At 46.7% G+C, this 24,141-nt stretch overlaps 14 non-coding genes and 2 pseudogenes across 14 annotated transcripts; all 16 read right to left on the reverse strand.

Annotated features, from left to right (window-relative positions):
* Positions 1–758: 758 nt before the first annotated feature.
* LOC142282223 (U2 spliceosomal RNA) lies at positions 759–949 on the reverse strand. Its single transcript, XR_012744172.1, has one exon. It is a non-coding gene; the product is annotated as a U2 spliceosomal RNA (small nuclear RNA).
* A 1,387-nt stretch (positions 950–2,336) lies between these two features.
* LOC142282235 (U2 spliceosomal RNA) lies at positions 2,337–2,527 on the reverse strand. The gene has a single exon (XR_012744182.1). It is a non-coding gene; the product is annotated as a U2 spliceosomal RNA (small nuclear RNA).
* A 1,387-nt stretch (positions 2,528–3,914) lies between these two features.
* Positions 3,915–4,105, reverse strand: LOC142282237 (U2 spliceosomal RNA). Its single transcript, XR_012744183.1, has one exon. It is a non-coding gene; the product is annotated as a U2 spliceosomal RNA (small nuclear RNA).
* Positions 4,106–5,492: 1,387 nt separating this feature from the next.
* LOC142282238 (U2 spliceosomal RNA) lies at positions 5,493–5,683 on the reverse strand. Its single transcript, XR_012744184.1, has one exon. It is a non-coding gene; the product is annotated as a U2 spliceosomal RNA (small nuclear RNA).
* A 1,387-nt stretch (positions 5,684–7,070) lies between these two features.
* On the reverse strand, positions 7,071–7,263 carry LOC142282232 (U2 spliceosomal RNA). Its single transcript, XR_012744180.1, has one exon. It is a non-coding gene; the product is annotated as a U2 spliceosomal RNA (small nuclear RNA).
* Positions 7,264–7,922: 659 nt separating this feature from the next.
* On the reverse strand, positions 7,923–8,064 carry LOC142282234 (U2 spliceosomal RNA; annotated as a pseudogene).
* Positions 8,065–9,451: 1,387 nt separating this feature from the next.
* Positions 9,452–9,642, reverse strand: LOC142282239 (U2 spliceosomal RNA). Its single transcript, XR_012744185.1, has one exon. It is a non-coding gene; the product is annotated as a U2 spliceosomal RNA (small nuclear RNA).
* A 1,387-nt stretch (positions 9,643–11,029) lies between these two features.
* LOC142282225 (U2 spliceosomal RNA) lies at positions 11,030–11,220 on the reverse strand. The gene has a single exon (XR_012744173.1). It is a non-coding gene; the product is annotated as a U2 spliceosomal RNA (small nuclear RNA).
* Positions 11,221–12,607: 1,387 nt separating this feature from the next.
* Positions 12,608–12,807, reverse strand: LOC142282233 (U2 spliceosomal RNA). Its single transcript, XR_012744181.1, has one exon. It is a non-coding gene; the product is annotated as a U2 spliceosomal RNA (small nuclear RNA).
* A 697-nt stretch (positions 12,808–13,504) lies between these two features.
* On the reverse strand, positions 13,505–13,646 carry LOC142282236 (U2 spliceosomal RNA; annotated as a pseudogene).
* A 1,387-nt stretch (positions 13,647–15,033) lies between these two features.
* On the reverse strand, positions 15,034–15,224 carry LOC142282226 (U2 spliceosomal RNA). Its single transcript, XR_012744174.1, has one exon. It is a non-coding gene; the product is annotated as a U2 spliceosomal RNA (small nuclear RNA).
* A 1,387-nt stretch (positions 15,225–16,611) lies between these two features.
* On the reverse strand, positions 16,612–16,802 carry LOC142282227 (U2 spliceosomal RNA). The gene has a single exon (XR_012744175.1). It is a non-coding gene; the product is annotated as a U2 spliceosomal RNA (small nuclear RNA).
* A 1,387-nt stretch (positions 16,803–18,189) lies between these two features.
* On the reverse strand, positions 18,190–18,380 carry LOC142282228 (U2 spliceosomal RNA). The gene has a single exon (XR_012744176.1). It is a non-coding gene; the product is annotated as a U2 spliceosomal RNA (small nuclear RNA).
* A 1,387-nt stretch (positions 18,381–19,767) lies between these two features.
* On the reverse strand, positions 19,768–19,958 carry LOC142282229 (U2 spliceosomal RNA). The gene has a single exon (XR_012744177.1). It is a non-coding gene; the product is annotated as a U2 spliceosomal RNA (small nuclear RNA).
* A 1,386-nt stretch (positions 19,959–21,344) lies between these two features.
* LOC142282230 (U2 spliceosomal RNA) lies at positions 21,345–21,535 on the reverse strand. The gene has a single exon (XR_012744178.1). It is a non-coding gene; the product is annotated as a U2 spliceosomal RNA (small nuclear RNA).
* A 1,389-nt stretch (positions 21,536–22,924) lies between these two features.
* Positions 22,925–23,115, reverse strand: LOC142282231 (U2 spliceosomal RNA). The gene has a single exon (XR_012744179.1). It is a non-coding gene; the product is annotated as a U2 spliceosomal RNA (small nuclear RNA).
* Positions 23,116–24,141: the final 1,026 nt, after the last annotated feature.

The following is a 24,141-nucleotide window of genomic DNA, read 5'->3' on the forward strand; positions in this document are numbered from 1 at the left end:
AACAGGCAGACTACAGAAAAGCTTACTATCAAAGGTTAGAGGGGGGCTTTCTCAGAGGGCTTTTTACAGTTTTTCTATTCCCAATTAGCCGTTTAAGTGTACTTATTGAAAGTAGTAATTCTTTCATAGGCCGCCCTTTCTTAGTATTTGACGTTCCTTATATTGCGGTATGAGGCTTCGCAGTAGGTTGCAAACATTCATCACCCATGACTTTCCCCAATTGAGCTCAGAAGCTCAATGTCTATCATGACCTCTCTTTTAGAATGTCCAAGAGCAAGCAAACTATTCCTCCAGGAGAGGGCGCCAACAGACTACTAAAGAGATCATCATTACTCAAAGAAAACCCCAAAAACCAATGCATGATAGGAATAAACAGGTAACTTTCTTTGGAGTGGAAGCGGAGAGATCGCACCAGATGCCAATTCTAGATGTTATCACACCTGTGGTCACTGCAGCAGCAGGTGAATCCACTTTGTCCAAAAGGGATCTATTCCATTCAATTGCAAATGATCTAGATAAGACAGAGAACTGCAGCACGGGGACATAGCCGAGTTGGTCAGGTTGAGTGGTGATGAGTTTGCTATTTGGATGAATAAAGAAAGTCAAAAGTGTGAAAGATAAAAAACAAAAGGAGGAAGTGTGAAAAGTGAATGGGCCAAATTGAGGTGCATATGAAGACGTATGCTTTCTTCCAATTCATTAAATCGGGCTAATATGAATCAGGTGAATTGAGTTCTGCTTTTGGAAACTGGGTTAAGAAGGGGTGCACCGTTCCTGGAGGTACTGCAATACCAGGTCAATGCGTGGAGTGGACAGAGCAAGCTCTTTTTCCATCTCCCTGTTCTAAAAATCCATTTAATATATGGTCCCCAGATAGGGGACGTATCAGATATTAAACTGATAAGAACAGATACTACACTTGATCTTAGCCAAAAGGCCGAGAAGCGATAACCAGAATTGGTTTGGGCCTCGAGTGGCACCCTGGCCTATGCCGGACACATCTTAGGGAGAGAGAGCGAGAGGGAGACAAACCCACGCCTACACAAGACATTTTGTCACCCAAGCCAACCCTTGAAAAGGCTGCTTTGCAGAGCCAAAACAAGAAGAATGGTGCGTTTTGCAGCCGCCGCCCACTGCAATGAATCTGAATAACTCCTCCTTTAGGGCGCAAGCAACTCCCCTCCCCCTTGCAGTCTTTCCAATTCACGATACAAAAAGACGGACAGGACAGGTTGCCTGACTTTCCGTCACTGCCACCCTTTGCCATCCTTACCCGTAGAAAGCCCTTTCATCATCCCCAAACCCTAATCTTTTCCCTTTCCTTCCCAGCCCCCAAACCCTGCCCTCTGTACCTTTCTCACCACCCGCTTCCCTTCTCCTGTCATCCCCCTACCACCCGGGAAAAAAAGAGATTGCCCCCTCCTTCCACTAGCCCACCCTCCCACCCAAAGAACAACTTCTTCTGCGCAGCTTGTTTTCTAGGCAGCAGCGCTATTGTGATGTCATCGGGGGGCATTGTGACAAGCCGCCAGTGTTCCGTCTCTTCATGTTGTGCACAGTTCAAACGGAAAATACATCAACAGGCAGACTACAGAAAAGCTTACTATCAAAGGTTAGAGGGGGGCTTTCTCAGAGGGCTTTTTACAGTTTTTCTATTCCCAATTAGCCGTTTAAGTGTACTTATTGAAAGTAGTAATTCTTTCATAGGCCGCCCTTTCTTAGTATTTGACGTTCCTTATATTGCGGTATGAGGCTTCGCAGTAGGTTGCAAACATTCATCACCCATGACTTTCCCCAATTGAGCTCAGAAGCTCAATGTCTATCATGACCTCTCTTTTAGAATGTCCAAGAGCAAGCAAACTATTCCTCCAGGAGAGGGCGCCAACAGACTACTAAAGAGATCATCATTACTCAAAGAAAACCCCAAAAACCAATGCATGATAGGAATAAACAGGTAACTTTCTTTGGAGTGGAAGCGGAGAGATCGCACCAGATGCCAATTCTAGATGTTATCACACCTGTGGTCACTGCAGCAGCAGGTGAATCCACTTTGTCCAAAAGGGATCTATTCCATTCAATTGCAAATGATCTAGATAAGACAGAGAACTGCAGCACGGGGACATAGCCGAGTTGGTCAGGTTGAGTGGTGATGAGTTTGCTATTTGGATGAATAAAGAAAGTCAAAAGTGTGAAAGATAAAAAACAAAAGGAGGAAGTGTGAAAAGTGAATGGGCCAAATTGAGGTGCATATGAAGACGTATGCTTTCTTCCAATTCATTAAATCGGGCTAATATGAATCAGGTGAATTGAGTTCTGCTTTTGGAAACTGGGTTAAGAAGGGGTGCACCGTTCCTGGAGGTACTGCAATACCAGGTCAATGCGTGGAGTGGACAGAGCAAGCTCTTTTTCCATCTCCCTGTTCTAAAAATCCATTTAATATATGGTCCCCAGATAGGGGACGTATCAGATATTAAACTGATAAGAACAGATACTACACTTGATCTTAGCCAAAAGGCCGAGAAGCGATAACCAGAATTGGTTTGGGCCTCGAGTGGCACCCTGGCCTATGCCGGACACATCTTAGGGAGAGAGAGCGAGAGGGAGACAAACCCACGCCTACACAAGACATTTTGTCACCCAAGCCAACCCTTGAAAAGGCTGCTTTGCAGAGCCAAAACAAGAAGAATGGTGCGTTTTGCAGCCGCCGCCCACTGCAATGAATCTGAATAACTCCTCCTTTAGGGCGCAAGCAACTCCCCTCCCCCTTGCAGTCTTTCCAATTCACGATACAAAAAGACGGACAGGACAGGTTGCCTGACTTTCCGTCACTGCCACCCTTTGCCATCCTTACCCGTAGAAAGCCCTTTCATCATCCCCAAACCCTAATCTTTTCCCTTTCCTTCCCAGCCCCCAAACCCTGCCCTCTGTACCTTTCTCACCACCCGCTTCCCTTCTCCTGTCATCCCCCTACCACCCGGGAAAAAAAGAGATTGCCCCCTCCTTCCACTAGCCCACCCTCCCACCCAAAGAACAACTTCTTCTGCGCAGCTTGTTTTCTAGGCAGCAGCGCTATTGTGATGTCATCGGGGGGCATTGTGACAAGCCGCCAGTGTTCCGTCTCTTCATGTTGTGCACAGTTCAAACGGAAAATACATCAACAGGCAGACTACAGAAAAGCTTACTATCAAAGGTTAGAGGGGGGCTTTCTCAGAGGGCTTTTTACAGTTTTTCTATTCCCAATTAGCCGTTTAAGTGTACTTATTGAAAGTAGTAATTCTTTCATAGGCCGCCCTTTCTTAGTATTTGACGTTCCTTATATTGCGGTATGAGGCTTCGCAGTAGGTTGCAAACATTCATCACCCATGACTTTCCCCAATTGAGCTCAGAAGCTCAATGTCTATCATGACCTCTCTTTTAGAATGTCCAAGAGCAAGCAAACTATTCCTCCAGGAGAGGGCGCCAACAGACTACTAAAGAGATCATCATTACTCAAAGAAAACCCCAAAAACCAATGCATGATAGGAATAAACAGGTAACTTTCTTTGGAGTGGAAGCGGAGAGATCGCACCAGATGCCAATTCTAGATGTTATCACACCTGTGGTCACTGCAGCAGCAGGTGAATCCACTTTGTCCAAAAGGGATCTATTCCATTCAATTGCAAATGATCTAGATAAGACAGAGAACTGCAGCACGGGGACATAGCCGAGTTGGTCAGGTTGAGTGGTGATGAGTTTGCTATTTGGATGAATAAAGAAAGTCAAAAGTGTGAAAGATAAAAAACAAAAGGAGGAAGTGTGAAAAGTGAATGGGCCAAATTGAGGTGCATATGAAGACGTATGCTTTCTTCCAATTCATTAAATCGGGCTAATATGAATCAGGTGAATTGAGTTCTGCTTTTGGAAACTGGGTTAAGAAGGGGTGCACCGTTCCTGGAGGTACTGCAATACCAGGTCAATGCGTGGAGTGGACAGAGCAAGCTCTTTTTCCATCTCCCTGTTCTAAAAATCCATTTAATATATGGTCCCCAGATAGGGGACGTATCAGATATTAAACTGATAAGAACAGATACTACACTTGATCTTAGCCAAAAGGCCGAGAAGCGATAACCAGAATTGGTTTGGGCCTCGAGTGGCACCCTGGCCTATGCCGGACACATCTTAGGGAGAGAGAGCGAGAGGGAGACAAACCCACGCCTACACAAGACATTTTGTCACCCAAGCCAACCCTTGAAAAGGCTGCTTTGCAGAGCCAAAACAAGAAGAATGGTGCGTTTTGCAGCCGCCGCCCACTGCAATGAATCTGAATAACTCCTCCTTTAGGGCGCAAGCAACTCCCCTCCCCCTTGCAGTCTTTCCAATTCACGATACAAAAAGACGGACAGGACAGGTTGCCTGACTTTCCGTCACTGCCACCCTTTGCCATCCTTACCCGTAGAAAGCCCTTTCATCATCCCCAAACCCTAATCTTTTCCCTTTCCTTCCCAGCCCCCAAACCCTGCCCTCTGTACCTTTCTCACCACCCGCTTCCCTTCTCCTGTCATCCCCCTACCACCCGGGAAAAAAAGAGATTGCCCCCTCCTTCCACTAGCCCACCCTCCCACCCAAAGAACAACTTCTTCTGCGCAGCTTGTTTTCTAGGCAGCAGCGCTATTGTGATGTCATCGGGGGGCATTGTGACAAGCCGCCAGTGTTCCGTCTCTTCATGTTGTGCACAGTTCAAACGGAAAATACATCAACAGGCAGACTACAGAAAAGCTTACTATCAAAGGTTAGAGGGGGGCTTTCTCAGAGGGCTTTTTACAGTTTTTCTATTCCCAATTAGCCGTTTAAGTGTACTTATTGAAAGTAGTAATTCTTTCATAGGCCGCCCTTTCTTAGTATTTGACGTTCCTTATATTGCGGTATGAGGCTTCGCAGTAGGTTGCAAACATTCATCACCCATGACTTTCCCCAATTGAGCTCAGAAGCTCAATGTCTATCATGACCTCTCTTTTAGAATGTCCAAGAGCAAGCAAACTATTCCTCCAGGAGAGGGCGCCAACAGACTACTAAAGAGATCATCATTACTCAAAGAAAACCCCAAAAACCAATGCATGATAGGAATAAACAGGTAACTTTCTTTGGAGTGGAAGCGGAGAGATCGCACCAGATGCCAATTCTAGATGTTATCACACCTGTGGTCACTGCAGCAGCAGGTGAATCCACTTTGTCCAAAAGGGATCTATTCCATTCAATTGCAAATGATCTAGATAAGACAGAGAACTGCAGCACGGGGACATAGCCGAGTTGGTCAGGTTGAGTGGTGATGAGTTTGCTATTTGGATGAATAAAGAAAGTCAAAAGTGTGAAAGATAAAAAACAAAAGGAGGAAGTGTGAAAAGTGAATGGGCCAAATTGAGGTGCATATGAAGACGTATGCTTTCTTCCAATTCATTAAATCGGGCTAATATGAATCAGGTGAATTGAGTTCTGCTTTTGGAAACTGGGTTAAGAAGGGGTGCACCGTTCCTGGAGGTACTGCAATACCAGGTCAATGCGTGGAGTGGACAGAGCAAGCTCTTTTTCCATCTCCCTGTTCTAAAAATCCATTTAATATATGGTCCCCAGATAGGGGACGTATCAGATATTAAACTGATAAGAACAGATACTACACTTGATCTTAGCCAAAAGGCCGAGAAGCGATAACCAGAATTGGTTTGGGCCTCGAGTGGCACCCTGGCCTATGCCGGACACATCTTAGGGAGAGAGAGCGAGAGGGAGACAAACCCACGCCTACACAAGACATTTTGTCACCCAAGCCAACCCTTGAAAAGGCTGCTTTGCAGAGCCAAAACAAGAAGAATGGTGCGTTTTGCAGCCGCCGCCCACTGCAATGAATCTGAATAACTCCTCCTTTAGGGCGCAAGCAACTCCCCTCCCCCTTGCAGTCTTTCCAATTCACGATACAAAAAGACGGACAGGACAGGTTGCCTGACTTTCCGTCACTGCCACCCTTTGCCATCCTTACCCGTAGAAAGCCCTTTCATCATCCCCAAACCCTAATCTTTTCCCTTTCCTTCCCAGCCCCCAAACCCTGCCCTCTGTACCTTTCTCACCACCCGCTTCCCTTCTCCTGTCATCCCCCTACCACCCGGGAAAAAAAGAGATTGCCCCCTCCTTCCACTAGCCCACCCTCCCACCCAAAGAACAACTTCTTCTGCGCAGCTTGTTTTCTAGGCAGCAGCGCTATTGTGATGTCATCGGGGGGCATTGTGACAAGCCGCCAGTGTTCCGTCTCTTCATGTTGTGCACAGTTCAAACGGAAAATACATCAACAGGCAGACTACAGAAAAGCTTACTATCAAAGGTTAGAGGGGGGCTTTCTCAGAGGGCTTTTTACAGTTTTTCTATTCCCAATTAGCCGTTTAAGTGTACTTATTGAAAGTAGTAATTCTTTCATAGGCCGCCCTTTCTTAGTATTTGACGTTCCTTATATTGCGGTATGAGGCTTCGCAGTAGGTTGCAAACATTCATCACCCATGACTTTCCCCAATTGAGCTCAGAAGCTCAATGTCTATCATGACCTCTCTTTTAGAATGTCCAAGAGCAAGCAAACTATTCCTCCAGGAGAGGGCGCCAACAGACTACTAAAGAGATCATCATTACTCAAAGAAAACCCCAAAAACCAATGCATGATAGGAATAAACAGGTAACTTTCTTTGGAGTGGAAGCGGAGAGATCGCACCAGATGCCAATTCTAGATGTTATCACACCTGTGGTCACTGCAGCAGCAGGTGAATCCACTTTGTCCAAAAGGGATCTATTCCATTCAATTGCAAATGATCTAGATAAGACAGAGAACTGCAGCACGGGGACATAGCCGAGTTGGTCAGGTTGAGTGGTGATGAGTTTGCTATTTGGATGAATAAAGAAAGTCAAAAGTGTGAAAGATAAAAAACAAAAGGAGGAAGTGTGAAAAGTGAATGGGCCAAATTGAGGTGCATATGAAGACGTATGCTTTCTTCCAATTCATTAAATCGGGCTAATATGAATCAGGTGAATTGAGTTCTGCTTTTGGAAACTGGGTTAAGAAGGGGTGCACCGTTCCTGGAGGTACTGCAATACCAGGTCAATGCGTGGAGTGGACAGAGCAAGCTCTTTTTCCATCTCCCTGTTCTAAAAATCCATTTAATATATGGTCCCCAGATAGGGGACGTATCAGATATTAAACTGATAAGAACAGATTTTTGATTTAATGAAGCTTTCCAAAGCACCACAAAAAATGCATGACCGAAGTCACACCAAAAACAGTGCAAAGGCTAGGATTCGTGTGGACCCCACCGTGAGGAGAGGGTCCCCAAAAATCAACCCCGTCCCTCCGAGCCAGAAGGCCACAGCAAGGGTCAGGGATCTTCGGTGCTCCCCCAAGCCGAAGCCTGGTTGAGCCTTGTCGTTGCTCCCAGCGTCCACCCAGGCATCTTACCCAAGTGGAGTAGAGAGCTACTAGTTGTTGGTTTCGCAGCCGAAACTGCCCGGACCGTCAACCGGTGTTGGTTTCTCAGCCCAAGGCTAACCGGACCTCCAACCGGGTGTTGGTTTCTCAGCCGAAGCTGACCCAGACCTCCAACCGGGTGTTGGTTTCTCAGCCGAAGCTGACCCGGACCTCCAACCGGGTGTTAGTTTCTCAGCCCAAAGCTGACCAGACCTCCGACCGGGATTATAAAAATTTCCCTTCCTAGCCAGAAGGCCGGGATAGAGCAATATGCTCAGAAAGTATGAAAAGGCAAGGTACGGTGTGCTACAGAGCCCAAGGCTCGCCGGGGTCCCAAGCCAGCAAGCTCAGACTCACTCCAGGGTCGTCAATCCTGGGGCACATTGCACCATAGCCCCCACACTTACTCAGTCTAATAGCCTCGATCCTGGTAGGGCCATGGTTTCCTCTAGATGGATATACTATCCTCCCAAAGTACTAACAAGCGCAACCTTCCAGTGTGCATTGCATCATTGTACTAAGGTGGCCGGAGCCTTAAACCACCTTTTCGAACGATACTACACTTGATCTTAGCCAAAAGGCCGAGAAGCGATAACCAGAATTGGTTTGGGCCTCGAGTGGCACCCTGGCCTATGCCGGACACATCTTAGGGAGAGAGAGCGAGAGGGAGACAAACCCACGCCTACACAAGACATTTTGTCACCCAAGCCAACCCTTGAAAAGGCTGCTTTGCAGAGCCAAAACAAGAAGAATGGTGCGTTTTGCAGCCGCCGCCCACTGCAATGAATCTGAATAACTCCTCCTTTAGGGCGCAAGCAACTCCCCTCCCCCTTGCAGTCTTTCCAATTCACGATACAAAAAGACGGACAGGACAGGTTGCCTGACTTTCCGTCACTGCCACCCTTTGCCATCCTTACCCGTAGAAAGCCCTTTCATCATCCCCAAACCCTAATCTTTTCCCTTTCCTTCCCAGCCCCCAAACCCTGCCCTCTGTACCTTTCTCACCACCCGCTTCCCTTCTCCTGTCATCCCCCTACCACCCGGGAAAAAAAGAGATTGCCCCCTCCTTCCACTAGCCCACCCTCCCACCCAAAGAACAACTTCTTCTGCGCAGCTTGTTTTCTAGGCAGCAGCGCTATTGTGATGTCATCGGGGGGCATTGTGACAAGCCGCCAGTGTTCCGTCTCTTCATGTTGTGCACAGTTCAAACGGAAAATACATCAACAGGCAGACTACAGAAAAGCTTACTATCAAAGGTTAGAGGGGGGCTTTCTCAGAGGGCTTTTTACAGTTTTTCTATTCCCAATTAGCCGTTTAAGTGTACTTATTGAAAGTAGTAATTCTTTCATAGGCCGCCCTTTCTTAGTATTTGACGTTCCTTATATTGCGGTATGAGGCTTCGCAGTAGGTTGCAAACATTCATCACCCATGACTTTCCCCAATTGAGCTCAGAAGCTCAATGTCTATCATGACCTCTCTTTTAGAATGTCCAAGAGCAAGCAAACTATTCCTCCAGGAGAGGGCGCCAACAGACTACTAAAGAGATCATCATTACTCAAAGAAAACCCCAAAAACCAATGCATGATAGGAATAAACAGGTAACTTTCTTTGGAGTGGAAGCGGAGAGATCGCACCAGATGCCAATTCTAGATGTTATCACACCTGTGGTCACTGCAGCAGCAGGTGAATCCACTTTGTCCAAAAGGGATCTATTCCATTCAATTGCAAATGATCTAGATAAGACAGAGAACTGCAGCACGGGGACATAGCCGAGTTGGTCAGGTTGAGTGGTGATGAGTTTGCTATTTGGATGAATAAAGAAAGTCAAAAGTGTGAAAGATAAAAAACAAAAGGAGGAAGTGTGAAAAGTGAATGGGCCAAATTGAGGTGCATATGAAGACGTATGCTTTCTTCCAATTCATTAAATCGGGCTAATATGAATCAGGTGAATTGAGTTCTGCTTTTGGAAACTGGGTTAAGAAGGGGTGCACCGTTCCTGGAGGTACTGCAATACCAGGTCAATGCGTGGAGTGGACAGAGCAAGCTCTTTTTCCATCTCCCTGTTCTAAAAATCCATTTAATATATGGTCCCCAGATAGGGGACGTATCAGATATTAAACTGATAAGAACAGATACTACACTTGATCTTAGCCAAAAGGCCGAGAAGCGATAACCAGAATTGGTTTGGGCCTCGAGTGGCACCCTGGCCTATGCCGGACACATCTTAGGGAGAGAGAGCGAGAGGGAGACAAACCCACGCCTACACAAGACATTTTGTCACCCAAGCCAACCCTTGAAAAGGCTGCTTTGCAGAGCCAAAACAAGAAGAATGGTGCGTTTTGCAGCCGCCGCCCACTGCAATGAATCTGAATAACTCCTCCTTTAGGGCGCAAGCAACTCCCCTCCCCCTTGCAGTCTTTCCAATTCACGATACAAAAAGACGGACAGGACAGGTTGCCTGACTTTCCGTCACTGCCACCCTTTGCCATCCTTACCCGTAGAAAGCCCTTTCATCATCCCCAAACCCTAATCTTTTCCCTTTCCTTCCCAGCCCCCAAACCCTGCCCTCTGTACCTTTCTCACCACCCGCTTCCCTTCTCCTGTCATCCCCCTACCACCCGGGAAAAAAAGAGATTGCCCCCTCCTTCCACTAGCCCACCCTCCCACCCAAAGAACAACTTCTTCTGCGCAGCTTGTTTTCTAGGCAGCAGCGCTATTGTGATGTCATCGGGGGGCATTGTGACAAGCCGCCAGTGTTCCGTCTCTTCATGTTGTGCACAGTTCAAACGGAAAATACATCAACAGGCAGACTACAGAAAAGCTTACTATCAAAGGTTAGAGGGGGGCTTTCTCAGAGGGCTTTTTACAGTTTTTCTATTCCCAATTAGCCGTTTAAGTGTACTTATTGAAAGTAGTAATTCTTTCATAGGCCGCCCTTTCTTAGTATTTGACGTTCCTTATATTGCGGTATGAGGCTTCGCAGTAGGTTGCAAACATTCATCACCCATGACTTTCCCCAATTGAGCTCAGAAGCTCAATGTCTATCATGACCTCTCTTTTAGAATGTCCAAGAGCAAGCAAACTATTCCTCCAGGAGAGGGCGCCAACAGACTACTAAAGAGATCATCATTACTCAAAGAAAACCCCAAAAACCAATGCATGATAGGAATAAACAGGTAACTTTCTTTGGAGTGGAAGCGGAGAGATCGCACCAGATGCCAATTCTAGATGTTATCACACCTGTGGTCACTGCAGCAGCAGGTGAATCCACTTTGTCCAAAAGGGATCTATTCCATTCAATTGCAAATGATCTAGATAAGACAGAGAACTGCAGCACGGGGACATAGCCGAGTTGGTCAGGTTGAGTGGTGATGAGTTTGCTATTTGGATGAATAAAGAAAGTCAAAAGTGTGAAAGATAAAAAACAAAAGGAGGAAGTGTGAAAAGTGAATGGGCCAAATTGAGGTGCATATGAAGACGTATGCTTTCTTCCAATTCATTAAATCGGGCTAATATGAATCAGGTGAATTGAGTTCTGCTTTTGGAAACTGGGTTAAGAAGGGGTGCACCGTTCCTGGAGGTACTGCAATACCAGGTCAATGCGTGGAGTGGACAGAGCAAGCTCTTTTTCCATCTCCCTGTTCTAAAAATCCATTTAATATATGGTCCCCAGATAGGGGACGTATCAGATATTAAACTGATAAGAACAGATACTACACTTGATCTTAGCCAAAAGGCCGAGAAGCGATAACCAGAATTGGTTTGGGCCTCGAGTGGCACCCTGGCCTATGCCGGACACATCTTAGGGAGAGAGAGCGAGAGGGAGACAAACCCACGCCTACACAAGACATTTTGTCACCCAAGCCAACCCTTGAAAAGGCTGCTTTGCAGAGCCAAAACAAGAAGAATGGTGCGTTTTGCAGCCGCCGCCCACTGCAATGAATCTGAATAACTCCTCCTTTAGGGCGCAAGCAACTCCCCTCCCCCTTGCAGTCTTTCCAATTCACGATACAAAAAGACGGACAGGACAGGTTGCCTGACTTTCCGTCACTGCCACCCTTTGCCATCCTTACCCGTAGAAAGCCCTTTCATCATCCCCAAACCCTAATCTTTTCCCTTTCCTTCCCAGCCCCCAAACCCTGCCCTCTGTACCTTTCTCACCACCCGCTTCCCTTCTCCTGTCATCCCCCTACCACCCGGGAAAAAAAGAGATTGCCCCCTCCTTCCACTAGCCCACCCTCCCACCCAAAGAACAACTTCTTCTGCGCAGCTTGTTTTCTAGGCAGCAGCGCTATTGTGATGTCATCGGGGGGCATTGTGACAAGCCGCCAGTGTTCCGTCTCTTCATGTTGTGCACAGTTCAAACGGAAAATACATCAACAGGCAGACTACAGAAAAGCTTACTATCAAAGGTTAGAGGGGGGCTTTCTCAGAGGGCTTTTTACAGTTTTTCTATTCCCAATTAGCCGTTTAAGTGTACTTATTGAAAGTAGTAATTCTTTCATAGGCCGCCCTTTCTTAGTATTTGACGTTCCTTATATTGCGGTATGAGGCTTCGCAGTAGGTTGCAAACATTCATCACCCATGACTTTCCCCAATTGAGCTCAGAAGCTCAATGTCTATCATGACCTCTCTTTTAGAATGTCCAAGAGCAAGCAAACTATTCCTCCAGGAGAGGGCGCCAACAGACTACTAAAGAGATCATCATTACTCAAAGAAAACCCCAAAAACCAATGCATGATAGGAATAAACAGGTAACTTTCTTTGGAGTGGAAGCGGAGAGATCGCACCAGATGCCAATTCTAGATGTTATCACACCTGTGGTCACTGCAGCAGCAGGTGAATCCACTTTGTCCAAAAGGGATCTATTCCATTCAATTGCAAATGATCTAGATAAGACAGAGAACTGCAGCACGGGGACATAGCCGAGTTGGTCAGGTTGAGTGGTGATGAGTTTGCTATTTGGATGAATAAAGAAAGTCAAAAGTGTGAAAGATAAAAAACAAAAGGAGGAAGTGTGAAAAGTGAATGGGCCAAATTGAGGTGCATATGAAGACGTATGCTTTCTTCCAATTCATTAAATCGGGCTAATATGAATCAGGTGAATTGAGTTCTGCTTTTGGAAACTGGGTTAAGAAGGGGTGCACCGTTCCTGGAGGTACTGCAATACCAGGTCAATGCGTGGAGTGGACAGAGCAAGCTCTTTTTCCATCTCCCTGTTCTAAAAATCCATTTAATATATGGTCCCCAGATAGGGGACGTATCAGATATTAAACTGATAAGAACAGATTTTGATTTAATTTAATGAAGCTTTCCAAAGCACCGCAAAAATGCATGACCGAAGTCACACCAAAAACAGTGCAAAGGCTAGGATTCGTGTGGACCCCTCCGTGAGAAGAGGATCCCCAAAAATCAACCCCGTCCCTCCGAGCCAGAAGGCCACAGCGAGGGTCAGGGATCTTCGGTGCTCCCCCAAGCCGAAGCCTGGTTGAGCCTTGTTGATGCTCCCAGCGTCCACCGAGGCATCTTACCCAAGTGGAGTAGGGAGCTACTAGTCGTTGGTTTCGCAGCCGAGACTGCCCGGACCGTCAACCGGTGTTGGTTTCTCAGCCCAAGGCTGACCGGACCTCCAACCGGGTGTTGGTTTCTCAGCCCAAGGCTGACCGGACCTCCAACCGGGTGTTGGTTTCTCAGCCCAAGGCTAACCGGACCTCCAACCGGGTGTTGGTTTCTCAGCCAAAGCTGACCCAGACCTCCAACCGGGTGTTGGTTTCTCAGCCCAAAGCTGACCGGACCTCCGACCGGGATTATAAAAATTTCCCTTCTTAGCCAGAAGGCCGGGATAGGGCAATATGCTTGGAAAGTATGAATAGGCAAGGCGCGGCGTGCGACAGAGTCTGAGGCTTACCAGGGTCCCAACCTAGCAAGTTCAGACTCCCTCCAGGGTGTCCATTCCTGGGGCACATTGCACCATAACCCCCACACTTACTCAGTCTAATAGCCTCGATCCTGGTAGGGCCATGGTTTCCTCTAGATGGATATACTATCCTCCCAAAGTACTAACAAGCGCAACCTTCCAGTGTGCATTGCATCATTGTACTAAGGTGGCCGGAGCCTTAAACCACCTTTTCGAACGATACTACACTTGATCTTAGCCAAAAGGCCGAGAAGCGATAACCAGAATTGGTTTGGGCCTCGAGTGGCACCCTGGCCTATGCCGGACACATCTTAGGGAGAGAGAGCGAGAGGGAGACAAACCCACGCCTACACAAGACATTTTGTCACCCAAGCCAACCCTTGAAAAGGCTGCTTTGCAGAGCCAAAACAAGAAGAATGGTGCGTTTTGCAGCCGCCGCCCACTGCAATGAATCTGAATAACTCCTCCTTTAGGGCGCAAGCAACTCCCCTCCCCCTTGCAGTCTTTCCAATTCACGATACAAAAAGACGGACAGGACAGGTTGCCTGACTTTCCGTCACTGCCACCCTTTGCCATCCTTACCCGTAGAAAGCCCTTTCATCATCCCCAAACCCTAATCTTTTCCCTTTCCTTCCCAGCCCCCAAACCCTGCCCTCTGTACCTTTCTCACCACCCGCTTCCCTTCTCCTGTCATCCCCCTACCACCCGGGAAAAAAAGAGATTGCCCCCTCCTTCCACTAGCCCACCCTCCCACCCAAAGAACAACTTCTTCTGCGCAGCTTGTTTTCTAGGCAGCAGCGCTATTGTGATGTCATCGGGGGGCATTGTGACAAGCCGCCAGTGTTCCGTCTCTTCATGTTGTGCACAGTTCAAACGGAAAATACATCAACAGGCAGACTACAGAAAAGCTTACTATCAAAGGTTAGAGGGGGGCTTTCTCAGAGGGCTTTTTACAGTTTTTCTATTCCCAATTAGCCGTTTAAGTGTACTTATTGAAAGTAGTAATTCTTTCATAGGCCGCCCTTTCTTAGTATTTGACGTTCCTTATATTGCGGTATGAGGCTTCGCAGTAGGTTGCAAACATTCATCACCCATGACTTTCCCCAATTGAGCTCAGAAGCTCAATGTCTATCATGACCTCTCTTTTAGAATGTCCAAGAGCAAGCAAACTATTCCTCCAGGAGAGGGCGCCAACAGACTACTAAAGAGATCATCATTACTCAAAGAAAACCCCAAAAACCAATGCATGATAGGAATAAACAGGTAACTTTCTTTGGAGTGGAAGCGGAGAGATCGCACCAGATGCCAATTCTAGATGTTATCACACCTGTGGTCACTGCAGCAGCAGGTGAATCCACTTTGTCCAAAAGGGATCTATTCCATTCAATTGCAAATGATCTAGATAAGACAGAGAACTGCAGCACGGGGACATAGCCGAGTTGGTCAGGTTGAGTGGTGATGAGTTTGCTATTTGGATGAATAAAGAAAGTCAAAAGTGTGAAAGATAAAAAACAAAAGGAGGAAGTGTGAAAAGTGAATGGGCCAAATTGAGGTGCATATGAAGACGTATGCTTTCTTCCAATTCATTAAATCGGGCTAATATGAATCAGGTGAATTGAGTTCTGCTTTTGGAAACTGGGTTAAGAAGGGGTGCACCGTTCCTGGAGGTACTGCAATACCAGGTCAATGCGTGGAGTGGACAGAGCAAGCTCTTTTTCCATCTCCCTGTTCTAAAAATCCATTTAATATATGGTCCCCAGATAGGGGACGTATCAGATATTAAACTGATAAGAACAGATACTACACTTGATCTTAGCCAAAAGGCCGAGAAGCGATAACCAGAATTGGTTTGGGCCTCGAGTGGCACCCTGGCCTATGCCGGACACATCTTAGGGAGAGAGAGCGAGAGGGAGACAAACCCACGCCTACACAAGACATTTTGTCACCCAAGCCAACCCTTGAAAAGGCTGCTTTGCAGAGCCAAAACAAGAAGAATGGTGCGTTTTGCAGCCGCCGCCCACTGCAATGAATCTGAATAACTCCTCCTTTAGGGCGCAAGCAACTCCCCTCCCCCTTGCAGTCTTTCCAATTCACGATACAAAAAGACGGACAGGACAGGTTGCCTGACTTTCCGTCACTGCCACCCTTTGCCATCCTTACCCGTAGAAAGCCCTTTCATCATCCCCAAACCCTAATCTTTTCCCTTTCCTTCCCAGCCCCCAAACCCTGCCCTCTGTACCTTTCTCACCACCCGCTTCCCTTCTCCTGTCATCCCCCTACCACCCGGGAAAAAAAGAGATTGCCCCCTCCTTCCACTAGCCCACCCTCCCACCCAAAGAACAACTTCTTCTGCGCAGCTTGTTTTCTAGGCAGCAGCGCTATTGTGATGTCATCGGGGGGCATTGTGACAAGCCGCCAGTGTTCCGTCTCTTCATGTTGTGCACAGTTCAAACGGAAAATACATCAACAGGCAGACTACAGAAAAGCTTACTATCAAAGGTTAGAGGGGGGCTTTCTCAGAGGGCTTTTTACAGTTTTTCTATTCCCAATTAGCCGTTTAAGTGTACTTATTGAAAGTAGTAATTCTTTCATAGGCCGCCCTTTCTTAGTATTTGACGTTCCTTATATTGCGGTATGAGGCTTCGCAGTAGGTTGCAAACATTCATCACCCATGACTTTCCCCAATTGAGCTCAGAAGCTCAATGTCTATCATGACCTCTCTTTTAGAATGTCCAAGAGCAAGCAAACTATTCCTCCAGGAGAGGGCGCCAACAGACTACTAAAGAGATCATCATTACTCAAAGAAAACCCCAAAAACCAATGCATGATAGGAATAAACAGGTAACTTTCTTTGGAGTGGAAGCGGAGAGATCGCACCAGATGCCAATTCTAGATGTTATCACACCTGTGGTCACTGCAGCAGCAGGTGAATCCACTTTGTCCAAAAGGGATCTATTCCATTCAATTGCAAATGATCTAGATAAGACAGAGAACTGCAGCACGGGGACATAGCCGAGTTGGTCAGGTTGAGTGGTGATGAGTTTGCTATTTGGATGAATAAAGAAAGTCAAAAGTGTGAAAGATAAAAAACAAAAGGAGGAAGTGTGAAAAGTGAATGGGCCAAATTGAGGTGCATATGAAGACGTATGCTTTCTTCCAATTCATTAAATCGGGCTAATATGAATCAGGTGAATTGAGTTCTGCTTTTGGAAACTGGGTTAAGAAGGGGTGCACCGTTCCTGGAGGTACTGCAATACCAGGTCAATGCGTGGAGTGGACAGAGCAAGCTCTTTTTCCATCTCCCTGTTCTAAAAATCCATTTAATATATGGTCCCCAGATAGGGGACGTATCAGATATTAAACTGATAAGAACAGATACTACACTTGATCTTAGCCAAAAGGCCGAGAAGCGATAACCAGAATTGGTTTGGGCCTCGAGTGGCACCCTGGCCTATGCCGGACACATCTTAGGGAGAGAGAGCGAGAGGGAGACAAACCCACGCCTACACAAGACATTTTGTCACCCAAGCCAACCCTTGAAAAGGCTGCTTTGCAGAGCCAAAACAAGAAGAATGGTGCGTTTTGCAGCCGCCGCCCACTGCAATGAATCTGAATAACTCCTCCTTTAGGGCGCAAGCAACTCCCCTCCCCCTTGCAGTCTTTCCAATTCACGATACAAAAAGACGGACAGGACAGGTTGCCTGACTTTCCGTCACTGCCACCCTTTGCCATCCTTACCCGTAGAAAGCCCTTTCATCATCCCCAAACCCTAATCTTTTCCCTTTCCTTCCCAGCCCCCAAACCCTGCCCTCTGTACCTTTCTCACCACCCGCTTCCCTTCTCCTGTCATCCCCCTACCACCCGGGAAAAAAAGAGATTGCCCCCTCCTTCCACTAGCCCACCCTCCCACCCAAAGAACAACTTCTTCTGCGCAGCTTGTTTTCTAGGCAGCAGCGCTATTGTGATGTCATCGGGGGGCATTGTGACAAGCCGCCAGTGTTCCGTCTCTTCATGTTGTGCACAGTTCAAACGGAAAATACATCAACAGGCAGACTACAGAAAAGCTTACTATCAAAGGTTAGAGGGGGGCTTTCTCAGAGGGCTTTTTACAGTTTTTCTATTCCCAATTAGCCGTTTAAGTGTACTTATTGAAAGTAGTAATTCTTTCATAGGCCGCCCTTTCTTAGTATTTGACGTTCCTTATATTGCGGTATGAGGCTTCGCAGTAGGTTGCAAACATTCATCACCCATGACTTTCCCCAATTGAGCTCAGAAGCTCAATGTCTATCATGACCTCTCTTTTAGAATGTCCAAGAGCAAGCAAACTATTCCTCCAGGAGAGGGCGCCAACAGACTACTAAAGAGATCATCATTACTCAAAGAAAACCCCAAAAACCAATGCATGATAGGAATAAACAGGTAACTTTCTTTGGAGTGGAAGCGGAGAGATCGCACCAGATGCCAATTCTAGATGTTATCACACCTGTGGTCACTGCAGCAGCAGGTGAATCCACTTTGTCCAAAAGGGATCTATTCCATTCAATTGCAAATGATCTAGATAAGACAGAGAACTGCAGCACGGGGACATAGCCGAGTTGGTCAGGTTGAGTGGTGATGAGTTTGCTATTTGGATGAATAAAGAAAGTCAAAAGTGTGAAAGATAAAAAACAAAAGGAGGAAGTGTGAAAAGTGAATGGGCCAAATTGAGGTGCATATGAAGACGTATGCTTTCTTCCAATTCATTAAATCGGGCTAATATGAATCAGGTGAATTGAGTTCTGCTTTTGGAAACTGGGTTAAGAAGGGGTGCACCGTTCCTGGAGGTACTGCAATACCAGGTCAATGCGTGGAGTGGACAGAGCAAGCTCTTTTTCCATCTCCCTGTTCTAAAAATCCATTTAATATATGGTCCCCAGATAGGGGACGTATCAGATATTAAACTGATAAGAACAGATACTACACTTGATCTTAGCCAAAAGGCCGAGAAGCGATAACCAGAATTGGTTTGGGCCTCGAGTGGCACCCTGGCCTATGCCGGACACATCTTAGGGAGAGAGAGCGAGAGGGAGACAAACCCACGCCTACACAAGACATTTTGTCACCCAAGCCAACCCTTGAAAAGGCTGCTTTGCAGAGCCAAAACAAGAAGAATGGTGCGTTTTGCAGCCGCCGCCCACTGCAATGAATCTGAATAACTCCTCCTTTAGGGCGCAAGCAACTCCCCTCCCCCTTGCAGTCTTTCCAATTCACGATACAAAAAGACGGACAGGACAGGTTGCCTGACTTTCCGTCACTGCCACCCTTTGCCATCCTTACCCGTAGAAAGCCCTTTCATCATCCCCAAACCCTAATCTTTTCCCTTTCCTTCCCAGCCCCCAAACCCTGCCCTCTGTACCTTTCTCACCACCCGCTTCCCTTCTCCTGTCATCCCCCTACCACCCGGGAAAAAAAGAGATTGCCCCCTCCTTCCACTAGCCCACCCTCCCACCCAAAGAACAACTTCTTCTGCGCAGCTTGTTTTCTAGGCAGCAGCGCTATTGTGATGTCATCGGGGGGCATTGTGACAAGCCGCCAGTGTTCCGTCTCTTCATGTTGTGCACAGTTCAAACGGAAAATACATCAACAGGCAGACTACAGAAAAGCTTACTATCAAAGGTTAGAGGGGGGCTTTCTCAGAGGGCTTTTTACAGTTTTTCTATTCCCAATTAGCCGTTTAAGTGTACTTATTGAAAGTAGTAATTCTTTCATAGGCCGCCCTTTCTTAGTATTTGACGTTCCTTATATTGCGGTATGAGGCTTCGCAGTAGGTTGCAAACATTCATCACCCATGACTTTCCCCAATTGAGCTCAGAAGCTCAATGTCTATCATGACCTCTCTTTTAGAATGTCCAAGAGCAAGCAAACTATTCCTCCAGGAGAGGGCGCCAACAGACTACTAAAGAGATCATCATTACTCAAAGAAAACCCCAAAAACCAATGCATGATAGGAATAAACAGGTAACTTTCTTTGGAGTGGAAGCGGAGAGATCGCACCAGATGCCAATTCTAGATGTTATCACACCTGTGGTCACTGCAGCAGCAGGTGAATCCACTTTGTCCAAAAGGGATCTATTCCATTCAATTGCAAATGATCTAGATAAGACAGAGAACTGCAGCACGGGGACATAGCCGAGTTGGTCAGGTTGAGTGGTGATGAGTTTGCTATTTGGATGAATAAAGAAAGTCAAAAGTGTGAAAGATAAAAAACAAAAGGAGGAAGTGTGAAAAGTGAATGGGCCAAATTGAGGTGCATATGAAGACGTATGCTTTCTTCCAATTCATTAAATCGGGCTAATATGAATCAGGTGAATTGAGTTCTGCTTTTGGAAACTGGGTTAAGAAGGGGTGCACCGTTCCTGGAGGTACTGCAATACCAGGTCAATGCGTGGAGTGGACAGAGCAAGCTCTTTTTCCATCTCCCTGTTCTAAAAATCCATTTAATATATGGTCCCCAGATAGGGGACGTATCAGATATTAAACTGATAAGAACAGATACTACACTTGATCTTAGCCAAAAGGCCGAGAAGCGATAACCAGAATTGGTTTGGGCCTCGAGTGGCACCCTGGCCTATGCCGGACACATCTTAGGGAGAGAGAGCGAGAGGGAGACAAACCCACGCCTACACAAGACATTTTGTCACCCAAGCCAACCCTTGAAAAGGCTGCTTTGCAGAGCCAAAACAAGAAGAATGGTGCGTTTTGCAGCCGCCGCCCACTGCAATGAATCTGAATAACTCCTCCTTTAGGGCGCAAGCAACTCCCCTCCCCCTTGCAGTCTTTCCAATTCACGATACAAAAAGACGGACAGGACAGGTTGCCTGACTTTCCGTCACTGCCACCCTTTGCCATCCTTACCCGTAGAAAGCCCTTTCATCATCCCCAAACCCTAATCTTTTCCCTTTCCTTCCCAGCCCCCAAACCCTGCCCTCTGTACCTTTCTCACCACCCGCTTCCCTTCTCCTGTCATCCCCCTACCACCCGGGAAAAAAAGAGATTGCCCCCTCCTTCCACTAGCCCACCCTCCCACCCAAAGAACAACTTCTTCTGCGCAGCTTGTTTTCTAGGCAGCAGCGCTATTGTGATGTCATCGGGGGGCATTGTGACAAGCCGCCAGTGTTCCGTCTCTTCATGTTGTGCACAGTTCAAACGGAAAATACATCAACAGGCAGACTACAGAAAAGCTTACTATCAAAGGTTAGAGGGGGGCTTTCTCAGAGGGCTTTTTACAGTTTTTCTATTCCCAATTAGCCGTTTAAGTGTACTTATTGAAAGTAGTAATTCTTTCATAGGCCGCCCTTTCTTAGTATTTGACGTTCCTTATATTGCGGTATGAGGCTTCGCAGTAGGTTGCAAACATTCATCACCCATGACTTTCCCCAATTGAGCTCAGAAGCTCAATGTCTATCATGACCTCTCTTTTAGAATGTCCAAGAGCAAGCAAACTATTCCTCCAGGAGAGGGCGCCAACAGACTACTAAAGAGATCATCATTACTCAAAGAAAACCCCAAAAACCAATGCATGATAGGAATAAACAGGTAACTTTCTTTGGAGTGGAAGCGGAGAGATCGCACCAGATGCCAATTCTAGATGTTATCACACCTGTGGTCACTGCAGCAGCAGGTGAATCCACTTTGTCCAAAAGGGATCTATTCCATTCAATTGCAAATGATCTAGATAAGACAGAGAACTGCAGCACGGGACATAGCCGAGTTGGTCAGGTTGAGTGGTGATGAGTTTGCTATTTGGATGAATAAAGAAAGTCAAAAGTGTGAAAGATAAAAAACAAAAGGAGGAAGTGTGAAAAGTGAATGGGCCAAATTGAGGTGCATATGAAGACGTATGCTTTCTTCCAATTCATTAAATCGGGCTAATATGAATCAGGTGAATTGAGTTCTGCTTTTGGAAACTGGGTTAAGAAGGGGTGCACCGTTCCTGGAGGTACTGCAATACCAGGTCAATGCGTGGAGTGGACAGAGCAAGCTCTTTTTCCATCTCCCTGTTCTAAAAATCCATTTAATATATGGTCCCCAGATAGGGGACGTATCAGATATTAAACTGATAAGAACAGATACTACACTTGATCTTAGCCAAAAGGCCGAGAAGCGATAACCAGAATTGGTTTGGGCCTCGAGTGGCACCCTGGCCTATGCCGGACACATCTTAGGGAGAGAGAGCGAGAGGGAGACAAACCCACGCCTACACAAGACATTTTGTCACCCAAGCCAACCCTTGAAAAGGCTGCTTTGCAGAGCCAAAACAAGAAGAATGGTGCGTTTTGCAGCCGCCGCCCACTGCAATGAATCTGAATAACTCCTCCTTTAGGGCGCAAGCAACTCCCCTCCCCCTTGCAGTCTTTTCCAATTCACGATACAAAAAGACGGACAGGACAGGTTGCCTGACTTTCCGTCACTGCCACCCTTTGCCATCCTTACCCGTAGAAAGCCCTTTCATCATCCCCAAACCCTAATCTTTTCCCTTTCCTTCCCAGCCCCCAAACCCTGCCCTCTGTACCTTTCTCACCACCCCGCTTCCCTTCTCCTGTCATCCCCCTACCACCCGGGAAAAAAAGAGATTGCCCCCTCCTTCCACTAGCCCACCCTCCCACCCAAAGAACAACTTCTTCTGCGCAGCTTGTTTTCTAGGCAGCAGCGCTATTGTGATGTCATCGGGGGGCATTGTGACAAGCCGCCAGTGTTCCGTCTCTTCATGTTGTGCACAGTTCAAACGGAAAATACATCAACAGGCAGACTACAGAAAAGCTTACTATCAAAGGTTAGAGGGGGGCTTTCTCAGAGGGCTTTTTACAGTTTTTCTATTCCCAATTAGCCGTTTAAGTGTACTTATTGAAAGTAGTAATTCTTTCATAGGCCGCCCTTTCTTAGTATTTGACGTTCCTTATATTGCGGTATGAGGCTTCGCAGTAGGTTGCAAACATTCATCACCCATGACTTTCCCCAATTGAGCTCAGAAGCTCAATGTCTATCATGACCTCTCTTTTAGAATGTCCAAGAGCAAGCAAACTATTCCTCCAGGAGAGGGCGCCAACAGACTACTAAAGAGATCATCATTACTCAAAGAAAACCCCAAAAACCAATGCATGATAGGAATAAACAGGTAACTTTCTTTGGAGTGGAAGCGGAGAGATCGCACCAGATGCCAATTCTAGATGTTATCACACCTGTGGTCACTGCAGCAGCAGGTGAATCCACTTTGTCCAAAAGGGATCTATTCCATTCAATTGCAAATGATCTAGATAAGACAGAGAACTGCAGCACGGGGACATAGCCGAGTTGGTCAGGTTGAGTGGTGATGAGTTTGCTATTTGGATGAATAAAGAAAGTCAAAAGTGTGAAAGATAAAAAACAAAAGGAGGAAGTGTGAAAAGTGAATGGGCCAAATTGAGGTGCATATGAAGACGTATGCTTTCTTCCAATTCATTAAATCGGGCTAATATGAATCAGGTGAATTGAGTTCTGCTTTTGGAAACTGGGTTAAGAAGGGGTGCACCGTTCCTGGAGGTACTGCAATACCAGGTCAATGCGTGGAGTGGACAGAGCAAGCTCTTTTTCCATCTCCCTGTTCTAAAAATCCATTTAATATATGGTCCCCAGATAGGGGACGTATCAGATATTAAACTGATAAGAACAGATACTACACTTGATCTTAGCCAAAAGGCCGAGAAGCGATAACCAGAATTGGTTTGGGCCTCGAGTGGCACCCTGGCCTATGCCGGACACATCTTAGGGAGAGAGAGCGAGAGGGAGACAAACCCACGCCTACACAAGACATTTTGTCACCCAAGCCAACCCTTGAAAAGGCTGCTTTGCAGAGCCAAAACAAGAAGAATGGTGCGTTTTGCAGCCGCCGCCCACTGCAATGAATCTGAATAACTCCTCCTTTAGGGCGCAAGCAACTCCCCTCCCCCTTGCAGTCTTTCCAATTCACGATACAAAAAGACGGACAGGACAGGTTGCCTGACTTTCCGTCACTGCCACCCTTTGCCATCCTTACCCGTAGAAAGCCCTTTCATCATCCCCAAACCCTAATCTTTTCCCTTTCCTTCCCAGCCCCCAAACCCTGCCCTCTGTACCTTTCTCACCACCCGCTTCCCTTCTCCTGTCATCCCCCTACCACCCGGGAAAAAAAGAGATTGCCCCCTCCTTCCACTAGCCCACCCTCCCACCCAAAGAACAACTTCTTCTGCGCAGCTTGTTTTCTAGGCAGCAGCGCTATTGTGATGTCATCGGGGGGCATTGTGACAAGCCGCCAGTGTTCCGTCTCTTCATGTTGTGCACAGTTCAAACGGAAAATACATCAACAGGCAGACTACAGAAAAGCTTACTATCAAAGGTTAGAGGGGGGCTTTCTCAGAGGGCTTTTTACAGTTTTTCTATTCCCAATTAGCCGTTTAAGTGTACTTATTGAAAGTAGTAATTCTTTCATAGGCCGCCCTTTCTTAGTATTTGACGTTCCTTATATTGCGGTATGAGGCTTCGCAGTAGGTTGCAAACATTCATCACCCATGACTTTCCCCAATTGAGCTCAGAAGCTCAATGTCTATCATGACCTCTCTTTTAGAATGTCCAAGAGCAAGCAAACTATTCCTCCAGGAGAGGGCGCCAACAGACTACTAAAGAGATCATCATTACTCAAAGAAAACCCCAAAAACCAATGCATGATAGGAATAAACAGGTAACTTTCTTTGGAGTGGAA

Source organism: Anomaloglossus baeobatrachus, unplaced genomic scaffold, assembly GCF_048569485.1.
Source record: "Anomaloglossus baeobatrachus isolate aAnoBae1 unplaced genomic scaffold, aAnoBae1.hap1 Scaffold_5013, whole genome shotgun sequence".
In the NCBI taxonomy this organism is placed as follows: domain Eukaryota; kingdom Metazoa; phylum Chordata; class Amphibia; order Anura; family Aromobatidae; genus Anomaloglossus; species Anomaloglossus baeobatrachus.